The 24506-nt window shown below is 44.9% G+C and overlaps 1 protein-coding gene across 14 annotated transcripts in view; it reads right to left on the reverse strand.

The window, feature by feature from the left end:
- Nucleotides 1–13400, reverse strand: part of MEGF11 (multiple EGF like domains 11) — a 382208-nt gene extending 368808 nt beyond the window's left edge. For all 14 annotated transcript variants that reach the window (XR_012154103.1, XR_012154102.1, XM_073304382.2 and 11 more), the window contains exon 1: nt 12985–13400. The gene's annotated coding sequence lies outside the window, so the exon portion shown is untranslated. The remainder of the gene's footprint in view (nt 1–12984) is intronic.
- Between the last annotated feature and the right edge of the window lie 11106 nt (nt 13401–24506).

A 24506-nucleotide genomic window follows, 5' to 3' on the forward strand; every position in this document is an offset into this window, starting at 1 on the left:
TGGGGGGGTTAAGAATGCACTCTTCGTGCACTGCAGTCCTGAACAGATGCTCCTGCTCTCATGCACAGGTAGCTTAGCTTGTCATTTAAAGGTATTGCCTACTAAATTTGACTGTTTTGCACCCACAGGCATTAGAGATTTCTCCTTTAGCGCAGGAATGAAATAGTTGACATAATTATTGCTTTTTTTGTTGTTGTTATTAGCAATGTAGTGAAGACGCTGCATGCAAAAGCAAACCAGACCGTACAGAACACCAATTTTAAAATATGGAAAATGATTTACCCATAGATAGAGTCACATGCTCACAGCTGAAGCGAACACAACATCAACAGCTCTGTAATGCTCCCTCTTAACAGTACAAGCAAAACAGCAGCAGTGACAGGAATGATTTTTAATTATGCTTATAAGTAAGTGTAGCGTTCCTGAAAGGTGCTGCACTGGCAGAAGTCCACCCTCCATCAAACAGGTCTGACACAAGCAACAGCAATGTACGTTTTCCCCACATTACCCTCCACAGCGTGACCTGAAAAAGCTCTCTCGGGGGGTGATCTGGTGCTTGGTCTCTGCAGGATAATGCCAACAAGACTCATAATGGACACTTTTGTAACATGAACTCCTGACAGCTACACAGTGGATTGAAACCATTCACTCATTTCACAAAGGCCACCCAACAGCCGTCAGATAACGCTTTTGGGTCCCTAGCAGCTTAAGTCACACTCTAGTCCATGGCCTCACGTTGAAAAGCTCTGTACCCCATTATCAAGATCACTATGGGTCAGATCCCACTCTTAATGAATTTGAACTCAATTAACTGAACAGGAGGTTTCCACCACAGTGAAGAGTTCTGAATTAAAATTATTCAATTAAGAAAAAGCGTATAAAGTAAAAATCCATTTCAATGAATTCATCCCAAGTGAGAAACACTCCTTGGAATAAGCGATACTTCCGCTGCATGAAAAAGAAATACCTTTTAATCCCCTGGCCTGGCCCTTTCTGGTGACAAAAAGGAAAGTTCCTGTATTTACTAGCGTATGAACCAGAGGCTTCCTCTATTAAAGGGGGCCTTTATACTAAGCTGTAAACCCACACTCTGGCCTCGGCCCTCAGATTATTCTGCGAGGGTCAGAAATAACCTGAAGAAGATGTAGGGCAGCAGGTCACGCAGCACCACACATATTAACATACACCCCACCCTTCCCTTGAGCATAGGCCTACCCGCAGAAATCTCCCGCACAGTTCTGGCTGCAGAACTCCTGCCAACTCCATGGGTTTTCAGGAAGCCTGGAGGAGAACACAACAGTTGCCTGTTGCAGAAGAAGAGCCAGAACACGCCTTCTCGTGTAGGGGAAAAGTAGACTACACTTAGGCCCATGTAATATAAAATGAACACAGGTCCTAAAACTGACGTCTGGAGACAAGCCACTGTTCTACTTGAAAATTTTCTCTTAGGCCATATCGACCCTTCGGCACTATAGCGGCACAGCTACAGCACGGTAAGTATCCTGCTGTAGCATCGTACGGTAAACGTTTCCTAGAGCGACAGACAGAAGAGATTTTCTATCGCTATAGGAATGCCACCTCCCCCAGCAACAATAGCGAGGTCAATGGAAGCTTTCTTCCAATAGCCTAGCTGCAGCTACACAGGAAGTTGGCTTAGCAAAGCTACGGCACTCAATGCTATGAATTTTTCAACCCCCTGAGCATCAGAATTATGTCAACCTAATTTTTAAGTATAGACCAGGCCTTAGAAGCTGGAGAGGATGAGAGAGGAAAAACTAACTGGCAAAGAGGGGGAGAATCACACAGCACCCAAGAAAAGAGGAGAAGGAGGCCTAGATTTTATATAAAACCTTAAAAGTCAATGCTGAAGGTTATCAGTGTAGCATCACCACATTAAATACTTCTGGAGGTTTTGTGAATCCAGCACAGAACTAGTTTCTTACCTTCCCATTTAACTCAGCAACTCCTTGGTGAATCGTTTATCTCTCATCAAATCGTATTTGTCCCCTTCTTTCCTCTGGTTTGTTTAATTGTGGTTCTATATCTTGCCGGTTTGTACACATATATTTGACCTTTCCTGTCATTGTCCACTCTGCCGCTCTCGCCCACCGTGCTGTTCTCCTCTGCCTCTTCTATTTAACACACTTTTCCCTTTAGTCGGTACCTCCCTTTTATTTTTCCGTTTTGCAGACCCATGTGTAATGAGTACTGCTCTCCTAGACTGCCATCAACCGCCTCCAACTCCCAGATGATCCTGTGCACCAGTCTGAGAAGCACATTTTGGTTATATTTTTATTACCCAAACTGGTACAATACATGGGAAAGAAAAGCCTTTGCCAAATTCCTGTAGACCTGAATGGACAAAAATTCCTGCTCATTGTTAGAATTGCCCAGAGTTTTCAATCAGTTTTTGTTAGTAGGGGTTTTGCTCACACCTTTATTATTTTATTGTTACTGGACTAGATTTTCAGCTGGGGTAAACAGGCATAGCTCCATTTACTCCAGCTGAGAATCTGACTCATTTTTATTATTTGTAGTGTAGAAGCACCCAGAGACCACACTGTATGTAGGGAAAATACAATCCCTGCCCCAAAAGGTTTACAATTTAATGGTAAGTAACCAAGAAACAGAACACAACCGTTACTGTAACTCTCATTCCATCTACAAAATATAAGAATTCTTTTGGTATTTCTAACCGTCTTTATTTACTATCAGGCAATGTTTTGTAAATGTAATTTACCATGGCTGTAAATTACTTGTGACTTATTCCCAGTAGTCCTCCCTACAGATATTGCATCTAATCAATCCTCAATTACTATGGAAATATATCCTACAGACTACTGATGTCTTTCCTTTCAAACCCTTAATACATAATTAATGATTGTTCTAATGGCACAGAAGACTCCACCAAAAGAACCTCTCACTATAATTTATACTTACACAGTTAAAGAAAATTGGTTTATTGGGGTACTTGTCATTCAAGATTTTTGCGATCTCCTGGGAAAGCAATGGATAGTATTTCCAGACAGTAAATGCTGATACTGTACTTTGGGCCTCAAAACAATACTTTACATAACAAACTATGAATGATCAAGAATTTTCACAATCCTAACATTACCTCGTGTATACTGAGCTGGATCCTGAAATCCTTACTCAGGGAAAACTCACATTACTACACGCCTTTACTTAAAACAGTAAAAACATCAATCTATGCAGCCAATATGTACTGAGTCTGCTAAGTGATGATCCATATTTTCACAATAAAAAGAAGGCACCTATAAAAATAGTTTGTACAGGGCCATCTCCCTTTAAATGGAGAGGTACAGCAGGAATTCACATTACATTACATTTAAACAAGAGCTGGGTGAATTAACCTGGTCTTTGCACTGATTTTTATACATTCTGCTCTTTGGCTTTTACAATAGTAAAATGCATCTCTCAAACCATTTTTATACTTGAAAGGCTCCAATTAGCATTCAGCGCTCACTCACCTTGTCTCTTATTTAAAAACATGGGAATTTAGATGCCTCACCCTTCTATACAGCAAAACAAAAACAACATGGTTGGACACTACTATGGTGCAATGGTCCTCCCTTGGAGTCTGGTTGGGAAGCGTGGCCTAGTGGTCACGGCCACAACCTTGGACTGCCAAGGGGGTTGTGGGGAGGGGAGCCAGGGCCCTCCCACTCCACCGGGCTTCAACCTAGGGCCCTTTGGGCTACCAGTAATCTAGCAACCAAGGCTCAAGGCTGTCACCCCTGGGCCTCTTCCTCTCCTCTCCTCCACTGGGGTCAGCTCAGTCCAAGGCCTTCGCCAAGTGGGGAAATCCGAACCAAAAGAAGTAAGAGGGAGTTACCGATGTCCAAGGTCACAGGACACTTCCCTCTCTGACGGTCTCTGGGGTGGGTCCTCCCTTCCCTCAAGGAGGGCTCCCTTTGGACAGCAGAGTCAGAGGTTTTAGGCTTCCCTCAGCTTCCCTCTCCTCTGCTGATGCTGTGGGCTGCAGGTCTGCTCGCCTCCAGCTCTGCCACCCAAAGGAGCGACTTTGCTACAGGTGTGGCAGGGCGGGGCTGTAAGGTGACCAGGTGTCCGGTTTTCGACCAGAACATCTGGTCGAAAAGGGACCCTGGTCAGCACCGCCGACTGGGCCGTTAAAAGTCCCGTCGGTGATGCTGTGGAGTTAAGTCCCTACCTGTCCTGGCTCTGCTCTACGCCCCGGAAGCAGCCAGCAGGCCCAGCTCCTAGGCGGGCGGCACAGGGCTCCGCACACTGCCCCCACCCCGAGCACTGGCTCTGCACCCCCCATTGGCTGGGAACCGCAGCCAATGGGAGCTGTGGGGGTGGTGCCTGTGAGTGAGAGCAGCGCAAGAAGCGGCTTGCCACACCTCCGGCTAGGATTCAGGAGCCGGACCTGCTGGCTGCTTCCAGAGCACAGCGCAGAGTCAGGACAGGCAGGAAGCCTGCCTTAGCCTCTGCTGTGCTGCTGACCAGGAGCCGCTGGAGGTAAGCCCGTGCCCCAACCCCGAGGCCCCCTCCCAACCTGAAGCCCCCTCCTGCACCCCAAACCCTTCATTCCCACCCCAGAGCCTGCACCCCCAGACAGAGCCCTCACCCCCCCATGCACCCCAACCCCCTGCCCTAGCCCAGAGCCCCCTCCCATACCTTGAACCCCTCTGTCCCACCCCCCTGCCTGGAGCCTCCTCCTGTACCCCAAACCCCTCATCCCCAACCCCACCCCAGAGCCCACACCCCAAGATGAAGCCCTCACCCCCTCCCATACCTCAAACCTCTGCCCCACCCCGGTGAAAGTGAGAGAGAGCAAACCACTGAGGGAGGGGGAATGTAGTGAGCGGGGGGCAGGGCCTTGGGAAGGGGTGGGGCAGGAGGCGTGGCCTTAGGGAAGGAGCAGAGCTAGTGTGTTCAGTTGTGTGCGATTAGAACGTTGGCAATCCTATGGGACCAGCTGAGCCCAAAATGATCCCTTAACCCCTTGTTGTTCAGTGTGGGTTTTGTACACCCCATCACATATGGTATGTGCATCCTACATAAATTATTCCAAAACATCTAACAAAAAAAAACCCCACCTCTACAAATCCCTTTTTTAAGGAAAAGTTGGCTTAAAACACTTTGTTCTCCAGAGTTGCAATGGATGACTGTTCACATGGTGCTCTACAGGAAGCAATGCATAACAAAATCTGTAAGAGGTAAATTTTGAGATATCTATAGAATGACTAATTGGCCCTGTTTACTTGATAAAATGTCTATCTGAAATATGCAGAAAAGGGGAATTAAAGGGAGCATGAGAGGAAAAACAGTACGTTAAACATTTTTACTGAGTTTGAAAAATGGTAAGCATTGTACCTTTAATGGTTTTGATTTGCTGTACCTGTTTCTACAAGCAGAATTAAATTTGGTTTCAAATTAATTGATAGGGCTTCTTTAAAGAGAGATTTACAGCTTTTACATTTAAATGAAGACAAACAAAAGTAATTTATGCTATAATAATGCCACATATAGTACCATTGTTTTAATTCTTTATTAGAAATTAAGATAGCTGTGGCAAGTGAATTCAACCCTTTAAAGACTGAAACATTGCCAAATTCTGTTTTGACAGCTCTTCCGCTTTTAAAAGCATTTATCATTTCACTTTACTTGGGAACTATAAATGACACTGCATGTCAAGGAGTGTTTTCCTCATCATACAGGTGGATAGATCATATGAAAGCCTCATGAAATCATTATTTATAATTTTTCATTTTTTGGAGAGGAAACTGATGTTTAGTTTTATCCATTTTCTCTACATGGGGTGGGGCGAGTGGTCCTAGTGATCGCTGGAGGAAATGTTGGATCTGCACTTCGGAGATATGGGAGGCTTCTGGAGGGCCGACTCCTGACCCCGGGTATGGGGGTATGGGTTGCCAAGCAAGCCCATCCCATAGCTACAGCTCCTGTCCCATGGGCCTGGGCCTGGTTCCCCACTCCAGGTCACAGCACTGTGACGCGTTCGGTCACAGAGACCCCTTTGGAACTGTCACCTGATGTGCTGAAATTACCTCTGAGCCCGTTTTCCCTGCCAGCTTGGGACTCCAGAATCCTGCCTTGTTGAGCCAGACACGCTAGCCTGCTGCAACACAGACCCAGGGTCTACACCACGCCCCCAAAGCTGCAGGCTTTAAGTGAAAACAGCTCAGCAGGTTACCTTCTCCAGCACCCAGACACCCAGCCCCCAATGGGATCCAAACCCCAAATAAATCTGTTTTACTCTGTATAAAGCTTATACAGGGTAAATTCATAAATTGTCCGCCCTCTATAACACTGATAGAGAGATATGCACAGCTGTTTGCTCCCCCAGGTATTAATCACTTACTCTGGGTTTAATAATAAACAGAAGTGATTTTATTACATATAAAAAGTAGGATTTAAGTGGTTTCAAGTAATAACAGACAGAACAAAGTACGTCACCAAGCAAAACAAAGCAAAAACACGCAAGTCTAACCCTAATAAATTAAGAAACTGATTACAGGTAATAGCTCACCCTCAGAAATGTTCCAATAATCTTTCACAGACTAGACTCCTTCCTAGTCTGGGCCCAATCCTTTCCCCTGGTACAGTCCTTGTTAGTTCCAGCAGACATCTTAGGTGGTAAGCCGGTGTATTCTCATGACTGCCTCCACTTTGTCCTGCTCTGCCCCCTTTTATAGCTTTGGCACAAGGCAGGAATCTTTTGTCTCTCTGGGTCCCCACTCCCCCCTTCAAAATGGAAAAGTACCAGATTTAAGATGGATTCCAGTATCATGTGACATGGTCACATGTCACTGTAAGACCTCATTCTTCATTACCCAGGGGCTGGCCCACAGTACACAGGAAGGCTTGCAGATAAATAAACCATTTACAACCAATTGTCCAAGTCAATGGGAGCCATCAAGAATCTAAACCACCATTAATGGCCCACACTTTGCATAATTACAATAGGACCTCAGAGTTATACTTCATATTCCTAGTTCCAGATACAAGAATGATACATTCATACAAATAGAATGAATATATTCAGTAGGCTATAACCTTTGTAATAAGAAAAGGAGGACTTGTGGCACCTTAGAGACTAACAAATTTATTAGAGCATAAGCTTTCGTGAGCTACAGCTCACTTCAGTGATACCTTACAAGAGACCTTTTGCATAAAGCATATTCCAGTTACATCATATTTACATTCATAAGCATATTTCCATAGAACATATGGAGTGCAACGTCACTCCCACCCCACAGCTACAACTCCTGTCCCACAGGTTTGGGCCTGGTTCCCTGCTCCGGGTCACAGCCCCATTCAGGTTTGGCCAGCCTCCCCTCCTCCAGGATGAGAGAGGGACAGCCAGGCCAAATCTGAGTAAGCAGCTATGTGACCCAGTGCACCAGGCCTGGAGCAGGGAGCAAGGCCCAGTCCATGGGACAGCCACCGCTATGTGGTGAAGTTTTTGTTTTATACCTTGTTTTTCATTTTATTTCATATTTGTGAAAAACACAGGGCTCTACACATGTGCCCTGAAGGCAGACTCAACCAAAATGGCTGGTGTTTAATTTTTTGTTTTTCCTTTTCTTAACGTGAATTTGAGGCCTGATCAGAGGAGTCTAAACTGCAGCCTGCGGTAATAGTCATCCATTGGTCGGGAGTGGCAGTACAAGCTCCCCGACACTGCCCTGCTCACGGCCTCAACCTGAACGTGAAGGTTCCCTCTGCAGAAATAGAGCACAATTCCATCTCTAATCCCACACAATCCTCAGCCTCTCCGCTGAGACTGCTAATGAAAGGCAGGATCCCAGTCTCCTTGCTGAGGGCCAAATTCTACATCCCATGCAATCCCATGACTTCACTCATGTGCAAATCAATGCAATATTTTGCCCTGAGTAAGTACTGCCAGACCATAACCCAGGTACTAACTGGTTTCTATGGTATGGGCAGCTGTCTGTTAGGGAGCGGGACATCTGACTTAGTTGGAATGAGCAGTGCAGTTCCTATCTCTTGACCAGTCCAGTCTCCTGACCCAAATGCTTGCGAGCTACTAAGCGACTTCACTGTATTTTCTCTTTTTCTACTCAAACTCCTTTTTGAAAGATTGTACATCAATCCAGATGGCGATATGAACATAGTGGTATAATAAAGGTACCATATGCCAGTTAACTGCTTACAAACTATGCTGCCCTAGCTTGGTAGATTTTAAAAACAAAATATAGAGTCTGATTCTCCGCTCACACTGATGTAAAACCAAGATAAGCAATTCCACATGCTCCTGATTTATGCTAGGGTTGACAACTTTCTGTTTGCAGAAAACCGAACACTCTTGCCCTGCCCCTTCCCTGAGCCAATGAGAGCTGCGGAGCCAGCACTCGGGGCGGGGACAGCGCATGGAGCCTCCCTGGCCGCCCCTGCACCTAGGAGCCGCAGGGACATGCCAGCCACTTCTAGGAGCCACACAGAGACACGGTAGGCAAGGAGCCTGCCTTAGCTCCGCTGCACCGCCAACTGGACTTTCAACAGCCAAAAACAGGACACCTGGCAACCCTAATTTACGCTGAGGAAAAGGGAGAATCTGTACCAAAGGCTCTCACCTCTACTATTCAGAAAGAGGTTCGCTCAAATGGGTGCTCCCAATCTTTTATTATTCTAACAGCTCATGCCAGCATCATCATTCCAGTGCCTGTGCCTACTTGTGCTAGCCCACCATGACAGCTAGCGCGGGTATGTCTCCTCAAGCTGGAATTTACATCTCCGGCTCTAAGCGTAGACATACCCTATGGTGCTGCTCAGATCCCAATATCACCAACCCAAGGCATGAAAACCCAGGCCCCCCAAAAATCCTAAATTTAGCTTAAAAATCATGAGGCTTTAAAAATAATAGAAGCTGGGTTCTTTCTTCTGTGCTTCAAAACCTGTTCTGGAAGGAGGATGTCTCTAGTAATGAATGTAGTTTAGCCTGTGTGCCCATTCAAGTTGCTAGCCTCTCTGCTGAGGCTGTTGCAAAGGACAAAACTCAGTACCAGTTCTGATGGCAAATAATTTAAAGATTATTAGACCTACCAGCTTTGAGCTTGTTTGCAATCGTGTGCAGGTACCACAGGCTCTCATCTCTGCCCGCTGAATTGCTGTAAGCAGGCAGAGTGTTGACATTTCTCACGGATTTCTCTCTTACAGAGAGAAGGATTCATGTACATTTCAATACTCTCCTTAGCACAGCGGTTCTCAAACTGTGGGTCGGGACCCTATTTTACCAGGGTTGCCAGGGCTGGTGTTAGACTTGCTGGGGCCAGTGGGCTGAAGCCTAAGCTCCACCACCCAGGGCCAAAGCCCATGCCCAAGCCCCACTGCCCGGGGCGATGGAGCTTAGGCTTTGCCCCTCCCTGGCCCGGTCCGGCTCGGGCTTTGGCCCCCTTGTCCCAGGGCAGTGGGGCTTGGGTGGGTTCAGGTTTCGGTCTCCCCTCCCAGGGTTGTATAGTAATTTTTGTTGTCAGAAGGGGGTCGTGGTGCAATGAAGTATGAGAACCCCTGACCTAGCAGGTACAGACCAGGTAGCCAGAGAACAGTAACTGCCTGGATTACATGATTCTATCATTTACAAACACTTATTTTTAATCATACAAATCCCACAGCACTCTGGATTTGGTTTTGGTCAATTTGGCTGAGAAACTGGGATTCTCTTTATGCTGCAGCGATCACTTTGGAAATACTGGGCCAGATCCTCAGCTGGTGTAAATCTGTGATGCTCCAGAGACCTGGCCGTACTCTCTAATTTCCAAGGTCAGTATCACATTTTTTAAAACAGTTGGAACAAGTGCACAACTCACACTGCAGCCACCGGGAGTCACAGGGGAGCACCACAGGGCAAGATCTGGCCTGCAATTTTTACAGCAGGTTCTGTTTGGGTTTTGTCTACTTTGCAAGTAGTCCCTTAACTCTTCTACAAACTTTTTCATCCCCCTCCTCTTAGCTTATAAAACCTGCTGAGTGAGTTTACCACATGTCAGTTTTCAAATTCCACTGTAAAGAGCAGAGCCAACTCTGACATCAGTACTGTCAGCCTCAGCAACCATGCTGAGTTTTTTTCATCCTTTTCATTAATACCCGACAGCCCTTCATGGTAACTCATTTATTCATGATGACACTTATAACTATTTCAGTTGTCTCAGGCTTTTCCTACTACTTGGTCCAAATCATTTCTTAGTTACACCCGAGATACAGACAATACGTATATGCACCTGAGACATAGGCAACAGAGATACTCACATAGGGTCTGATCTAAAGCCCACTGAGGTAAGTGGAAAGACTCCCAGGGACTTCAGGGTGCTTTGGATCACAGCTAGACTCTGACTGTCACGGCACGTGTGTGCTCACTAGAACACCTGTGCAGGAGACAGCAAGAATGAGGGTGCTTGTACAACCTGAAAACAAGGTGGAGAGGTACATCCAGAGATACACTACACCTGAAGGGTTTGACGGGGCAGTTTGGGGAGAGGCCACCACACCTTTACTGTGCACCTGACAGCCCTTAGAGGCCAACAGCAGTTGGGAGTACATGACCCGACCCTTAAAGAAAAGTGTGAATGGTAATACTACATGTGAATGTGCTCCACCTACAGGCTTTCTGCTGGGCTCCCCAACTTCTGCAGTTCTGGTATGCTCAGTAGATAAGAGCTTATAGCTTTTATATAAAGTAACTGTGAACTATATAAACACTCCATTTACATTCCTGCCCCAGGGACTTTGCAATGGTTCTGCAAACAACAGTAATTATATAGGAGCATTTAGTATGCAATAGTATGCAGCATTCCTCTTTCTAAACTGAAGCAGCATCATAAATATTATATTTAAATAGTAGCTCATACCACATGATTTTGAAAACAATAACCAGGCACATGCTTTGTAGTAGCATGGAATTAGAAATCATTTTACAGACATAGATAAAAGGCTTGAAAGAACTGTGATCTTAGTAAAGAGGTAGTTTGTACAAATTGCATTTAAAAGTGCATTCACATTTCCATTATAATCCCCTATTTGGGGGGATTTATAATTTTACTGTGTATATTTGCTTTAATATAAAATCTGGTATTTAACGTCTAAAGCATGATGGATTGTTCAAGCAAAGTCTGAACTGTTAATTTGGCCATTTTTATGTGAAAAAAATTACCCCACCTACATGCACAAAGGGGAAAAAGATCGTGCCTTCAGTTTTATAGCTGTGACTAAAAACACAAACTTCATTGATTTACTTTTAATTATAATGATAAGCACCCATTCAAATTGCTGAGTGTTTTAATTAAAACCATAGCCAAGACACAAAATACCTCACTATAGTACAACAAACTGCTTCAGCCACCCACTTGTAAACCGAAATTATGGAAGTTTATAAAGCAGTGATTTCTTTTTGGCACGGTGAGAAGAGGGGGCACAAATTTTTGTTTTGAAAAATGACTAATCTTTACATGGCCAAAAACGTTTCCAACAAAATATCCCTATGAATCTTTAATAAGCAGACTTACTGAAATGCTTCACAGCTGCCTTTGCAGAAAACCAAGTTCAACAAACATTTGATATTCAAGGATTCCCTGTAATTTGGTTGTTGACAAGCAGAAACTCATGTACTTCCACCAAGAGGGATCCCGCAAATATGTGAATAACTTTATGCACCTGGGTATAGAAACACTCACTAGCCTGATAAAAATCCCATTGAAGAAGTCACTCCCACCGACTTCAGTGGGATAGGGTCCCATGCATAGTTATTTATGTGCATAAGAATATTCAGGAGCAGAGCCTTAGATTGTAAATGACCACACACACTAATATCCCACAATGGGGTCTCCAACACACTTCCACTGAGATTGGTACAGTTGGTTCATTTCATTTTTATCTAACACTATCAAAAGCAAAAGCCATAGACTGTATTTGGCTCTGTTAAAGTGACATCAAAAGATCTAAGACTAACTAGGAGATAAGAAATTTAAGATTGGGGTTTATACCACTAATACACAGGGCTGAGTATTACGGGGGTCTCCCCAGGCTCACTGAATTTGGAACCTTGATGGGTTGCCATATTCTATGTAATAACCAGCAGGATGGGATTAAGATGTGAATTTAAGCTCCCCCCCCCCCTCTCCAATTAACTCTGAGCTTCGCCCGACTAGCGTAGGTTTAAATCAGACCCTTAATGTTATTTCATGGTCACTGGATTTGTTTAAATACAATGCGGTACTTCGAGGTGCCCAATGCCTGCAGCGGCACGCTAATGACACAGAACTTTGAGCATCTCGGATTTCCTTGCCCTGGGCATCCAGGCTGCCGGTGCTCCGACACTCCCCAGATTCCTCCCCGCCGGCTGGGAGCCATCTGACCCGGCAGCAGCCTGGAAGGGTCTCCAGCCGGAGGCAGGGCGCGTTTGGCCGCGCTGAGCGGCTGCGATCCGGCGAATCCTTCCCCCGCATCATCGCCGGGCCGGCAGAGGGGTCCCCCGCCCAGCGCGCGCTGCAAGTCCTCTCTGGCGCCCCCCGGGGTCCCCGTCCCCCATCCACCCAGCGCCTGGTTACACCGATGCGCTGCGGGGCCACAAGCCGCGCAGGGCAGCGCCGGGGTGGCAGCCGGACCTGCCTCCTGCAGCGGGAAGAAAGTTAGTCCCGAAGCAACACCCCCGTTAAAGCGCGGGGCGGGGGGGGCAGCGCGGCGACTGCGGGGCGAGCCCCCCCCCCCCCAGCCGGGCTCTCTCCCCGCGGCATCCCCCCTGCAGCACCCAGCGCGCACAGCGGCTGGGGTGACCCCAGGTCCCTGGACAGCGCCCGGGAGCGGGAGGCGGAGAAGGGGGGACCCCCTGCCCAATCCAGCGGAGAGCCCCCAGCCAGGCCGGCGCAGCGGTGCGAGGGGAGCCCCCTGCCCGGACGCGCCCCGGGCTGGGGCAGGGGGGGGGGATGCACAGCCGGGCGTCCCCCTCTCCACGCTCACACCTACCTCGGAGCCTTCCCCCCCCAGCCGCGGCGGCGGGGCTCGGAGCAGCAGCGGGGCTCGGTGCAACAGACACGGAGCAGCAGCCCGGGCTGCAGTGGGGGGAGCCGGAGCCGCTCGCTCGGAGCCGCTCCCGCGGGTGCTCCTGGGGGCTCCGGGCGCTTCTTTGCCTCTGTTGGGAAAGTTGCAGCGGCCACGCGACGCCCCTTCAACCCGCCTCCCGGCAGCACCCGGGGTGCGGGGAGGTGGGGGGGACGACGGGGACGGACTTGGAGCCCTTCAGTCCGCGGCGCAGCTCCAGTCACAGCCACGTCTCTGGGCCGTCGCTCCGGGATGCAACGAACCCCACCGCAGGCCGGGTGCGCAAAGGCAGGCGCGGCTGCTGCAGACGCGCGGGGCTGGGGCTCGGCTCCTTGGATTTGTGCATTTGCAGACGTCGCCAAAGCGGAGAAACTTTCCAGGTCCCTGGTGGGCGGGGTGGGGGGCGTGTCCGGGGGTTGGTTTGGCATGGGGGGGGGGGTTGCATTGCATTGCATTGGGTAATTTTTCTTTCATATGAAAATTCCACGCATGGCATCAAAGCATAGAGGTTCAAGCCTGCCCCCCACACCGAGCATAAGACTAGACCCAAACTCCTTGAAGATGTGTCTGCGTGAGGATGCAAGCTCCCTAACTGTAAAGGGACACTTGGCAGCCCAGCAGCACGTAGGAGACAGAAAGCAATATTGTTCCCTGTTCCCTGCTGCTGAAAGACCCAGGGCTCCAGACCTCGCCAGTGCTGCGGATTTGCTTACCAGGGCATCATGCAAACTTCTGGCCCTACTTCAGTGCGCCTGGATTTGCAGGTGGACATGCACGCCTTTCCTATGTGGCGCTTGCACCTTCGTTCCCACACAAACAACACGCAGCTTTCTCACTGCCTTGCTCAAATCAGCCCTGGATGGACAGCAGCTGCCTAAAGCGGCCACCAGGCAAGACTGAGGATGCCGGTAAGAAGACGGAAGCACTATGAAAAATTTGCCTCTGCCATAGAATCCCCTATTAATCTAGAGCAGCAGCCTTCTGCTTATTACATAGGTCTGCAGCATTAGGGTGCTTTTGGACTCTTCACTGCTATTGGGGGCGGGGGGAGAGAATCTCTCCCTGTGATTGTAATTTCTCCTCAAAAGGATGTATTAAAATAGTTACAAAGGTAATATAAAAAAATCCTTAAAAGAAAATGTTTATGATCTGTGATTTCAAATATATGCACAATCCACTACTAATTTAATTAGCTGTTGAACTAAGTGATTTCATGTTGTAAAGTGTTTTGAAGATGAAAAACACTATTCACGTGCTAAGTGTTAATATTTATCATTTGCTAATTGCTGTAACAACTTTGGGCCTGATCCTGCATTCCTTAGTCTCCTCTTATGGTAATATATAAGGAACACAAGAGCAGACCCCTCTGTATAACACAGCTACAATGCTCAGGGGCCTATTTTGTTTTCATAGCCTCATCATGGATGTCCAGCCCACACAATGCTTTATGTATGTATTATGGGCTCCCAGCATCCTTTGCCTTACATTGTGGATTTGTTGGCAACATGCCAATTGCACATTTCCAGGGGATGGCAGATCCCCAAAAAGGACATCGTTCACTAAGGCCCCATTCAGCCTTGATTTTCAATAAGAGACTCTCCATTTCAGCACTAATCTCCGAGCTTCCTAGAAAACTTCTTGATTGCTGACACTGCACTTACCACAATGATTTTTTTTTCTGAACCCAGTTCTATGACTTCACTAGATCCCCCCATCAGCCATTTGAGCCAAGACAAGGAGGAAAGATTATGGGACTGCTGGCTTCTTATCCACCTTTCTCCAAACCCAGCTCCTTACTCTCTCATTACCTCCAGAAAGCTATTTTCTCCCCCATCACCAGTAGTTAAGGCAACATGATCAGGAGCTGAAGAATTGTGCATCTAAGGTGAATTCTCCCTCCCTCCTCATTTTTAATTATTTTCACCAACTTCCTATTAATTAACATCAATAATAAATTAGCAACCATGTTTATGACATTATTTTCAATATTTAACACTGAATATGGATTAAATCTTAAAATAAATTTATTGAATAAATAGTGCAGTTAATTATTTTACTATTTGTATAAGAATATTAAAAACTCCAGTTGTTCTGTACTGAGGACACAGTTTGTGTCTCAGCACTAGTTTCACAACTGCCCAGCTGTGGAAAAATCGACTTTCCAGATCTCCAACAAGTACATACAGGTTATTCCACGAACGCTGTCTGAAACACGTGATGCTAGAACCCATTTATTGGGCATAATTTAGTCCAGACCCTTGCTACAGCAAACAGCTGTCTTAAGCCTCCTAAATTGTGTAGCCAACAAGGTGATACATTATTTTTACACGTCTTTCAACTAATTCAGAATTCCCAATTAAAAGTCAGGGGTACCATGTGAAATTGTGACAGTCCTTGGCATTCTTGGTACCAAAGATCAAAAAATTACACTGTGCCCAAATGCATGTTGTTGTTTTTTCCATGATCAAGATAAAAAGCCTGATCCTGCAGTTCTTGCGTAGGCAAAATCCCATTCAAATCAAAAATTTCATTTCCAAGTAATGCTGCCTCTGATGGACTATTCTGTTACTCTCTGAACGTAAGATGCTGCCCTTTCTGAGAAAACAGGGCTGGAGGAAAAAACATTTTAGTAGATTTCAGTGTATCTGGCTGTAGATTTGATTTTAAAAAAAACACCACTCATTTTGTGGATGGCTAGTGTTTTACTCAGACCCTTATATCAATCTCTACTTAAAGTACAATTCTACTTTACTCTAATTCTACTCTAGAAAGGGACTTATTGTAAAAAGAAAAAAGCATTGTGGGGCTCCACATTAAAATACAATCAATTACTCCATATTAAATGTGCTCAGTTTACAAGTAAAAAGATGGGGGTGGGGGTTTCCCCAGTGTTGGCTCAACATGTTCAGACTAGCATTATGTCCCTGCAAACTCAGCCTGGGATCTGAAAGTCAAGTTAATTAGTTCTGACTAATGAGCCAGGAACAACCTATCAAGGTTCTAAAGGGAAAATTCTGCTCAGTTACACCTGTGCAAGCCCCTTGTCCTGAAATTATGCCTCTAGTTAGACGTATGCCACCCTTCCATAAGTTTAACTGAGGGTAGATTCTGAAGACAATGGGGTTGCAATGATGATTCTGTAACTGCAAATGACTTTACAACATTGCTGATAAAGTGTGAGCCAGAAGAGAATCCAGTTCCCTCTCCGAGAGTTCTGCTGGGATGACAAGAGTTAAAAGTAGTACAGTTCTTTCACAAAAGCAAGAATGTCTGAATTTCAATTCACACAGAGCATGCTGACCACATGGAAGTCAATGGGAGTTTTGCCATTGATTTAAAGGATTTTACCCAGGACGCAGATCTGTTGAGTAAGGTGGCGCCATTCATACATTCTTTCTTTTCATAGTCAATCCATGCTTGTAAGTATTTTGGTGGCTTCTATTTGCCTGCTTCCATCTGTCTAATTCAGAATTGACTTCCTATCTACTTTTACATTTTCTGTATGCCATTTCTTTTCCGAAAGGGGAGAATCGGTCCTGTAGAGATCAACAAAATATTGGCTCATGTTATCGTTTGTAAAAGTATCAGCTTCACCTCATACAAAAGTATTGCCCATTTAATGTTAAAGCTCAAGAAATGAAACATGCATAATTTATTTCTGAAAATGCAAGTTGTTGTTGACAACAACAGTAGAAGAGAAAGCAAAGCTTCCAAGATGTAGCATGAATTTTTATCCCCCCCTCCCCTTTTTTTAATAGAACTGTTCAGTGTCTCCGTTTATGAATCACTTTGTTCCCTGCAATAAGATGCTGTCTGTGCAATCAGTGATGATAAATGGCATGTAATTGTAAACTTGATATTGGTTTTCAATATTGAATTTATCATTCTGTCCTCTTAACACATTAAATACTTTAAAGAATTTATATATTTGTTTGATCTATTGTGATTTTTTTTCAATATGTAAAATTTATTAGTTTTCTAGTTTTTGAGACTTACAAGTGGACATCATCATTAATAATGTTGAATAATAGTGCTGGCCTCCTTTACATCCAGCTCCCTTCTGCTAATACTAAACATCCAAATCAAGTAAAAATATATTAGATTTAGGTACAGTAGAAAATCCAGCTTCTTGGGACCCAATTCTGCATTCTGCTCTTGACTTCACTGGGAGATTTACCTGACTAAGGAGAGCAGGATTGTGCCCTTGATTACAACTCATTTTTAGGAATGACATTTCATTTGATTCCCTGTCATGACTGTTGACTAATACAACTAGAGATGGCTCCAAGATACAGAATTGAGCTCCCCCAAAGTCTTAAGGAGTCCAGATGTCATGTTCCTTATTTGAGCCTATATCCAGATACAACCTTCATTCACCTTTAAACACAGACCCACTTTTTAAGGTAGGAAGGATGTATGCTAAATTAATCTTTCACCCTCGTAGCTGAGGAAAAACAGAAAACATGGTGTAGGACCTGATCCAAAACCAATTGATGTCAATGGGAGTCTGTTAATTTCAATGGAGTTTGGATCAGGCCCATAATCTGACCACATAAGCTTCTATGGGCTTTAGAGAAAGACATTGAAAATTATTTGAGACGGGGCTAGTGATTATGGATTTCTTATAAGTCTAGTCCTGTACAAGCCCAAATTCTGCCATGAGTTGTATTCATGTAGCTCATTGATTTTAGTGGGTGCTATACACCTGCTTTGGAGGATACAATATTGTGCTTAATTTAATAAGGATAGGAGTAAAAGGAGATATCATAGTGTTAGAAGAAACAGTTTAGTCCTGACATAAGTGGAAGCAACACCATTACCTTCAATGGAATTATGACCACTTACATAAGAGCTAAATTTGGCCCAACATTTAGCTAAATGTTGGTATGTAAAAACAAATGGTGTAAAGAAAATTAACTGAACATGGTGATTGATCCTTCATCGTCATACAAGATGAAGGAGGGTGCTTAAAGGCAGCAAACGTCAAGTGTAATGTATAATTCACCTGTGGAACATCCTTTTGCAGGATGTTACTAAGATAATAGCTTAGTTGTGTAAAAAGATTAACTATGTCTATGAATAAGAACAGCTTGTGCAGTCACGCTAGCTAGGATAAAATTACAAAAGTTATCAGTCCTCATGCTTTCAAGCATAAGCTGAATGTCACCTGAGGTCAACACAAAATATTCTTCTCGGTGTATTCTGCACAAAATTTCCTAATGTCCCCAGGAGCATTTTGGCAAATGTGGAGTGGAATTTTGCCTTTGCTTGAAGCGTATGACATTGGTCAGTGTCAGAGAAGGATACTGAAATAGGTGGACAATCAGTCTTGGATACTTCAAGTTACTATTGACATTAATGAAAGTTATGCATGTGTACTGAGAGGAGAAGAGATCCCTTATAATGAAAGAAAAATATTGAAAGAAGCACATAGGATACATAATTAATAGCAACGGCAAATAGGTCAATAGCAACTTTTCTTTTTTTTAAAGTAAAAACTGCTGGATTGACGGCCTTGGAGACAAGATTTTCTTCTCTCTATCCCCAGCACTGCTACAATGAGGGAAGGGAGCGGCCCATTGCCACACCAAAGCACCACCACCCTGACCTGAAGGAACCACCTCTTGGAGTGAGGATGCACCCCTCTTGCCCGGTCTGCTGTCTGTAGAAGCTGCCCGTTGTGCTGGTGGACATCTGTACACTGGGAACTCCACTCGCCCATCAGACTCATTTCACATAGATCACCAAATAGCCATCAGAAGTGAACAGACAGTCTGGGCTAGATTTGTGACCACAGCCAAGAGGCTACAGGTTCTATGTAGCCTGTTACCTATTCTCTGAATCTGCCAGTCATCCAAATGGGCACTATTCAAACAACAAAAAAGCCCAGGGCTAAGCCTCTATGTTTCTTTAAATTCTGGGCTAGGTGCAGCCCTGGGTCACAGCAGCTAATGTTCGTATAATCAGAGGCAGTTCACTGTGGAGAAGGAGGTGGTATAAAGCAACCACAACTTCTCCTCTGCTGCCACCCGAGAGGCGAGAACAGACCCAAAAGTAGGCAGGACTGGCCACAGAGGGGACATAGATACACGGTGGTTGGAGATGCACTGATTCAGTGCAATCCCCCGTCTGCTCCTCACAGAGCTGAGTTACCAAAACTTAATGCTGCTCCTCCCAGGCAGAAATACAAGAGAAGACAGATGGCAGGACCACTGTCTGCTCTCCCTTAGGAGAATCCCCTCTGGACCAGGCAATAACCTACACTTCCTAGTACCAGCAAGACTAAAGCTAATAAAGTTAAAATAAGGATTAAAATTGATGGGGACTTGCAGAGCTCTCATGCTGAAACAAATCTACAAGACATCTCTGCGTGTACAATTTTTTTTTCTGGAAACGCTGTCCTAAATTCAATTTATAATTTGGCTGACTGTCCTCCCACGCTTGTCTCCTGATGGCCTTAATACTGCGGAAAGTATTTCCATCTGAGTGCAATGCATCTCTGCAGCAATTGGAATTCTTTGGAATTCACAGCACGTGCTGTGAAACACACATTGCCCTGTCTAGCTGTGTTTCTTTCAAAACAGTTGTGGTTGTATCAGTCTCATAGAAGTAATATAGTTGGACTTCTGTATGGCATTTGACTTGCTACTCCACAACATTTTGATGAAAAACTAGAATGATTTACAATTAACATGGCACACATTCAATGGATTAAAAACTGGCTAACTGATAGATCTCAAAATGTAACTGTTAATGGGGTAACATCATCAAGTGAAACTGTTTCCAGTGGGGTCCCGCAGTCCTACAGGTGCAATCGCTGCGGGAGTACTGTGTCCAGTTCTGGTGTCCACAATTAAAGAAGGGTGTTGATAAATTGGAGATGGTTTAGAAAAGAGCCAAAAGGATGATTAATGGATCAGAAAACCTCCCTTATAGTGATAAACTCGAGAACTCAAGCTGTTTATCTTAACAAAAAGAAGGTTAAGGGCTGACTTGATTAGTCTATTAGTACCTACCTGGGGAACACATATTTAATACCAAAGAAAAGTATAACATGATCCAAAGACTGGAAGTTGACACTAGACAAAAATCAGACCAGAAATAACGTGTAAATTTCTAATGGTGAGAGTAATTAACCATTGGTACAATTTACCAATGGTTGTGGTGGATTCTCTATCACTGATCATTTTTAAATCAAGATTGGATGTTTTATATATGCTCCAGGAATTATTTCAGGGAAGTTCTATGGCCTGTGCTATACAGGAGGTCACACTAGATGATCACAATGATCCTGTCTGGCCTTAGAATCTATGAATAGCCAGTGAGAGACATTTTACTACACAAAGAAAGCAGAAGGTGAAATAAGCTGTGGATTTTTCTTGATGACCATTCCCTACTTGGATCTTTGCAAGTATTCTTATGAATGGTTAGTATCCATTTGAATCCAGACCCACTTAAACATTTAATTGTATTCCTTTATCCCTCTATTCTTGTTATTCATATCATGGTAGCACCAACAGAGATTAGGCCCCCATTGTGCTTTACATGCACATATTACAAGAGTGTCTGCCACACACAGTTTACAATCTAGATAGATGGGACAAACAAGACCAAGAGGGGAAACAAAGGAGAAAAGTGGCTTGCCTAAAGTCACATAGCAGGTTAGGACAAAGCAAGGAATAAAATCCAGGTATCCTGACTCCCAGTTCAATACCTTCTCCACTAGAATGAGCTGCCTTTCAACATTACAAGAGACTTCAGTGGGTCCTTTGACATCAGTGACCCCTTGGGTGGATGGTACAGCATTCAATAGGTTGGGGAGTTTTATCTGGCCCTGTGCCTTTTATTATTGATTTTATTTATTTGTGGATTGTGTAGGGATGAACAGCCTATAATGTTTAGGGAGGTTTAGGTTGAACATTAGGAAAAACTTCCTAACTGTCAGGGTGGTTAAGTGCTGGAATAAATTGCCTAGGGAAGTTCTGGAATCTCCATCACTGGAGCTTTTTAAGAGCAGGTTGGACAAACACCTCTCGGGGATGGTCTAGATAATACTTAGTCCTGCCACGAGTGCAGGGGACTGGACTAGATGACCTCTTGAGGTCCTTTGTAGTTCTATGATTTTATGTTACAACATGCTTTCTAGGGTCTGATTCAGTTCCTGTTAAAATTAAAGGGAATCTTTCCATTGACTTTAATGGATGCTGGAAAGCCCCTTGGCCTCCTTCTGCCTCACTTTCCCATCTTAAAAATGGGATGACTACTACATCTTAAAGAGGTATTGTGAGTTTTGATTCATTAATTAATATTTGTAAAGCACTTTGAGGTCCATCCATGGTTGATGCCTTAGAAATGCAAATTTTTTATAAAGTAGAGATGGTCAGATTTAAAAAAATTGTAATATCAAGGAATTTTTAATTGAAATATTGATTTAAAAATAGGATTAAAATGTTGCAGGAAATTTCCACAAAACATTATTTTATATCAAACAAAAAACTAAATGAAAAATTTTGCAAAAATTTCTTTTAATTTTCAATCATCTTTACTAATCAGCATTCATTGATAAAGTTTAAAATTCAACATCAGTCAGAAACTTGTGTATTCCGAAAACTACAATATACTCTAAAGCATTTCTTTAGCAATTTTGCCACTTTACGAGGGAAAAAATACTTCTAAGATATTTTTGCTACCATATGACTAAGTAGCCAAATTAAAACTAGAAAATTAATAACTAGACACCATTTCAGTCCCATCAACTCTAATCAACATAAATCCATTCTCATTAAATCCAGCAAATCCTAAGGATACTGCACACTTAGTCCTTTATTATAGGGAGTAGAAGATAGAACAGACATTATACTGAAAAGTATAATACGCAAATCGCAGGAGACAAAAAAAAAGAGAAAATATTCACAGCTGTAGTATATTTTTAAAAATACTATTATGTCGAAAATAGTCTGTTTGACTGAAACGTATAATAGTTTTGTCCTTTAACCCTTAAAGCCAAATGAAGGGAGAGCAGGATGTGTAAATTCACAGACTTCAAAAGATTAGTTTGTCCTGGTCTACACTAGGACTTTAGGTCGAATTTAGCAGCGTTAAATCGATGTAAACCTGCACCTGTCCACACGATGAAGCCCTTTATTTCGACTTAAAGGGCTCTTAAAATTGATTTCCTTACTCCACCCCTGACAATGGATTAGCGCTTAAATCGGCCTTGCCGGCTCGAATTTGGGGTACTGTGGACACAATTCGACGGTATTGGCCTCCGGGAGCTATCCCAGAGTGCTCCATTGTGACCGCTCTGGACAGCACTCTCAACTCAGATACACTGGCCAGGTAGACAGGAAAAGAACCGCGAACTTTTGAATCTCATTTCCTGTTTGGCCAGCGTGGCAAGCTGTAGGTGACCATGCAGAGCTCATCAGCAGAGGTGACCATGATGGAGTCCCAGAATCGCAAAAGAGCTCCAGCGTGGACCGAACGGGAGGTACGGGATCTGATCGCTGTTTGGGGAGCGGAATCCGTGCTATCAGAACTCCGTTCCAGTTTTCGAAATGCCAAAACCTTTGTCAAAATCTCCCAGGGCATGAAGGACAGAGGCCATAACAGAGACCCGAAGCAGTGCCGCGTGAAACTTAAGGAGCTGAGGCAAGCCTACCAGAAAACCAGAGAGGCGAATGGCCGCTCCGTGTCAGAGCCCCAAACATGCTGCTTCTATGATGAGCTGCATGCCATTTTAGGGGGTTCAGCTACCACTACCCCAGCCGTGTTGTTTGACTCCTTCAATGGAGATGGAGGCAACATGGAAGCAGGTTTTGGGGACGAAGAAGATGATGATGATGATGATGAGGTTGTAGATAGCTCACAGCAAGCAAGCGGAGAAACTGGTTTTCCCAACAGCCAGGAACTGTTTCTCACCCTGGACCTGGAGCCAGTACCCCCTGAACCCACCCAAGGCTGCTTCCTGGACCCGGCAGGCAGAGAAGGGACCTCCGGTGAGTGTACCTTTTAAAATACTATACATGGTTTAAAAGCAAGCATGTGAAAGGATTACTTTGCCCTGGCATTCGCGGCTCTCCTGGATGTACTCCCAAAGCCTTTGCAAAAGGTTTCTGAGGAGGGCAGCCTTATTGCGTCCTCCATGGTAGGACACTTTACCACTCCAGACCAGTAACACGTACTCGGGAATCATTGTACAACAAAGCATTGCAGTGTATGTTTGCTGGCGTTCAAACAACATCCGTTCTTTATCTCTCTGTGTTATCCTCAGGAGAGTGAGATATAATTCATGGTCACCTGGTTGAAATAGAGTGCTTGTCTTCAGGGGACACTCAGAGGAGCCCGTTCCTGCTGGGCTGTTTGCCTGTGACTAAACAGAAATGTTCCCCGCTGTTAGCCATGGGGAGGGGGGAGGGTTGAGGGGGTAGCCATGCGGTGGGGGGAGGCAAAATGCAACCTTGTAACGAAAGCACATGTGCTATGTATGTAATGTTAACAGCAAGGTTTATCCTGAAAGAGTGTAGCCACTGTTTTATAAAATGTGTCTTTTTAATTACCGCTGTCCCTTTTTTTTTCTCCACCAGCTGCATGTGTTTCAATGATCACAGGATCTTCTCCTTCCCAGAGGCTTGTGAAGATTAGAAAGAAAAAATAACGCACTCGAGATGAAATGTTCTCCGAGCTCATGCTGTCCTCCCGCACTGACAGAGCACAGACGAATGCGTGGAGGCAAATAATGTCAGAGTGCAGGAAAGCACAAAATGACCAGGAGGAGAGGTGGCGGGCTGAAGAGAGTAAGTGGCGGGCTGAAGACAGGGCTGAAGCTCAAATGTGGCGGCAGTGTGATGAGAGGAGGCAGGATTCAATGCTGAGGCTGCTGGAGGACCAAACCAGTATGCTCCAGTGTATGTTTGAGCTGCAGCAAAGGCAGCTGGAGCACAGACTGCCACTACAGCCCCTGTGTAACCAACCGCCCTCCTCCCCAAGTTCCATAGCCTCCACACCCAGACGCCCAAGAACGCGGTGTGGGGGCCACCGGCCAACCAGCCATTCTGCCACAGAGGATTGCCCAAAAAACAGAAGGCTGGCATTCAATAAATTTTAAAGTTGTAAACTTTTAAAGTGCTGTGTGGCATTTTCCTTCCGTCCTCCACCACCCCTCCTGAACTACCTTGGTAGTCATCCCCCTATTTGTGTGATGAATGAATAAAGAATGCATGAATGTGAAGCAACAATGACTTTATTGCCCCTGCAAGCAGTGATCGAAGGGAGGAGGGGAGGGTGGTTAGCTTACAGGGAAGTAGAGTGAACCAAGGGGCGGGGGGTTTCATCAAGGAGAAACAAACAGAACTTTCACACTGTAGCCTGGCCAGTCATGAAACTGGTTTTCAAAGCTTCTCTGATGCGTACCGCGCCCTCCTGTGCTCTTCTAACCGCCCTAGTGT

This window comes from Lepidochelys kempii, chromosome 10 (assembly GCF_965140285.1).
Source record: "Lepidochelys kempii isolate rLepKem1 chromosome 10, rLepKem1.hap1, whole genome shotgun sequence".
Taxonomy (NCBI): Eukaryota; Metazoa; Chordata; order Testudines; family Cheloniidae; genus Lepidochelys; species Lepidochelys kempii.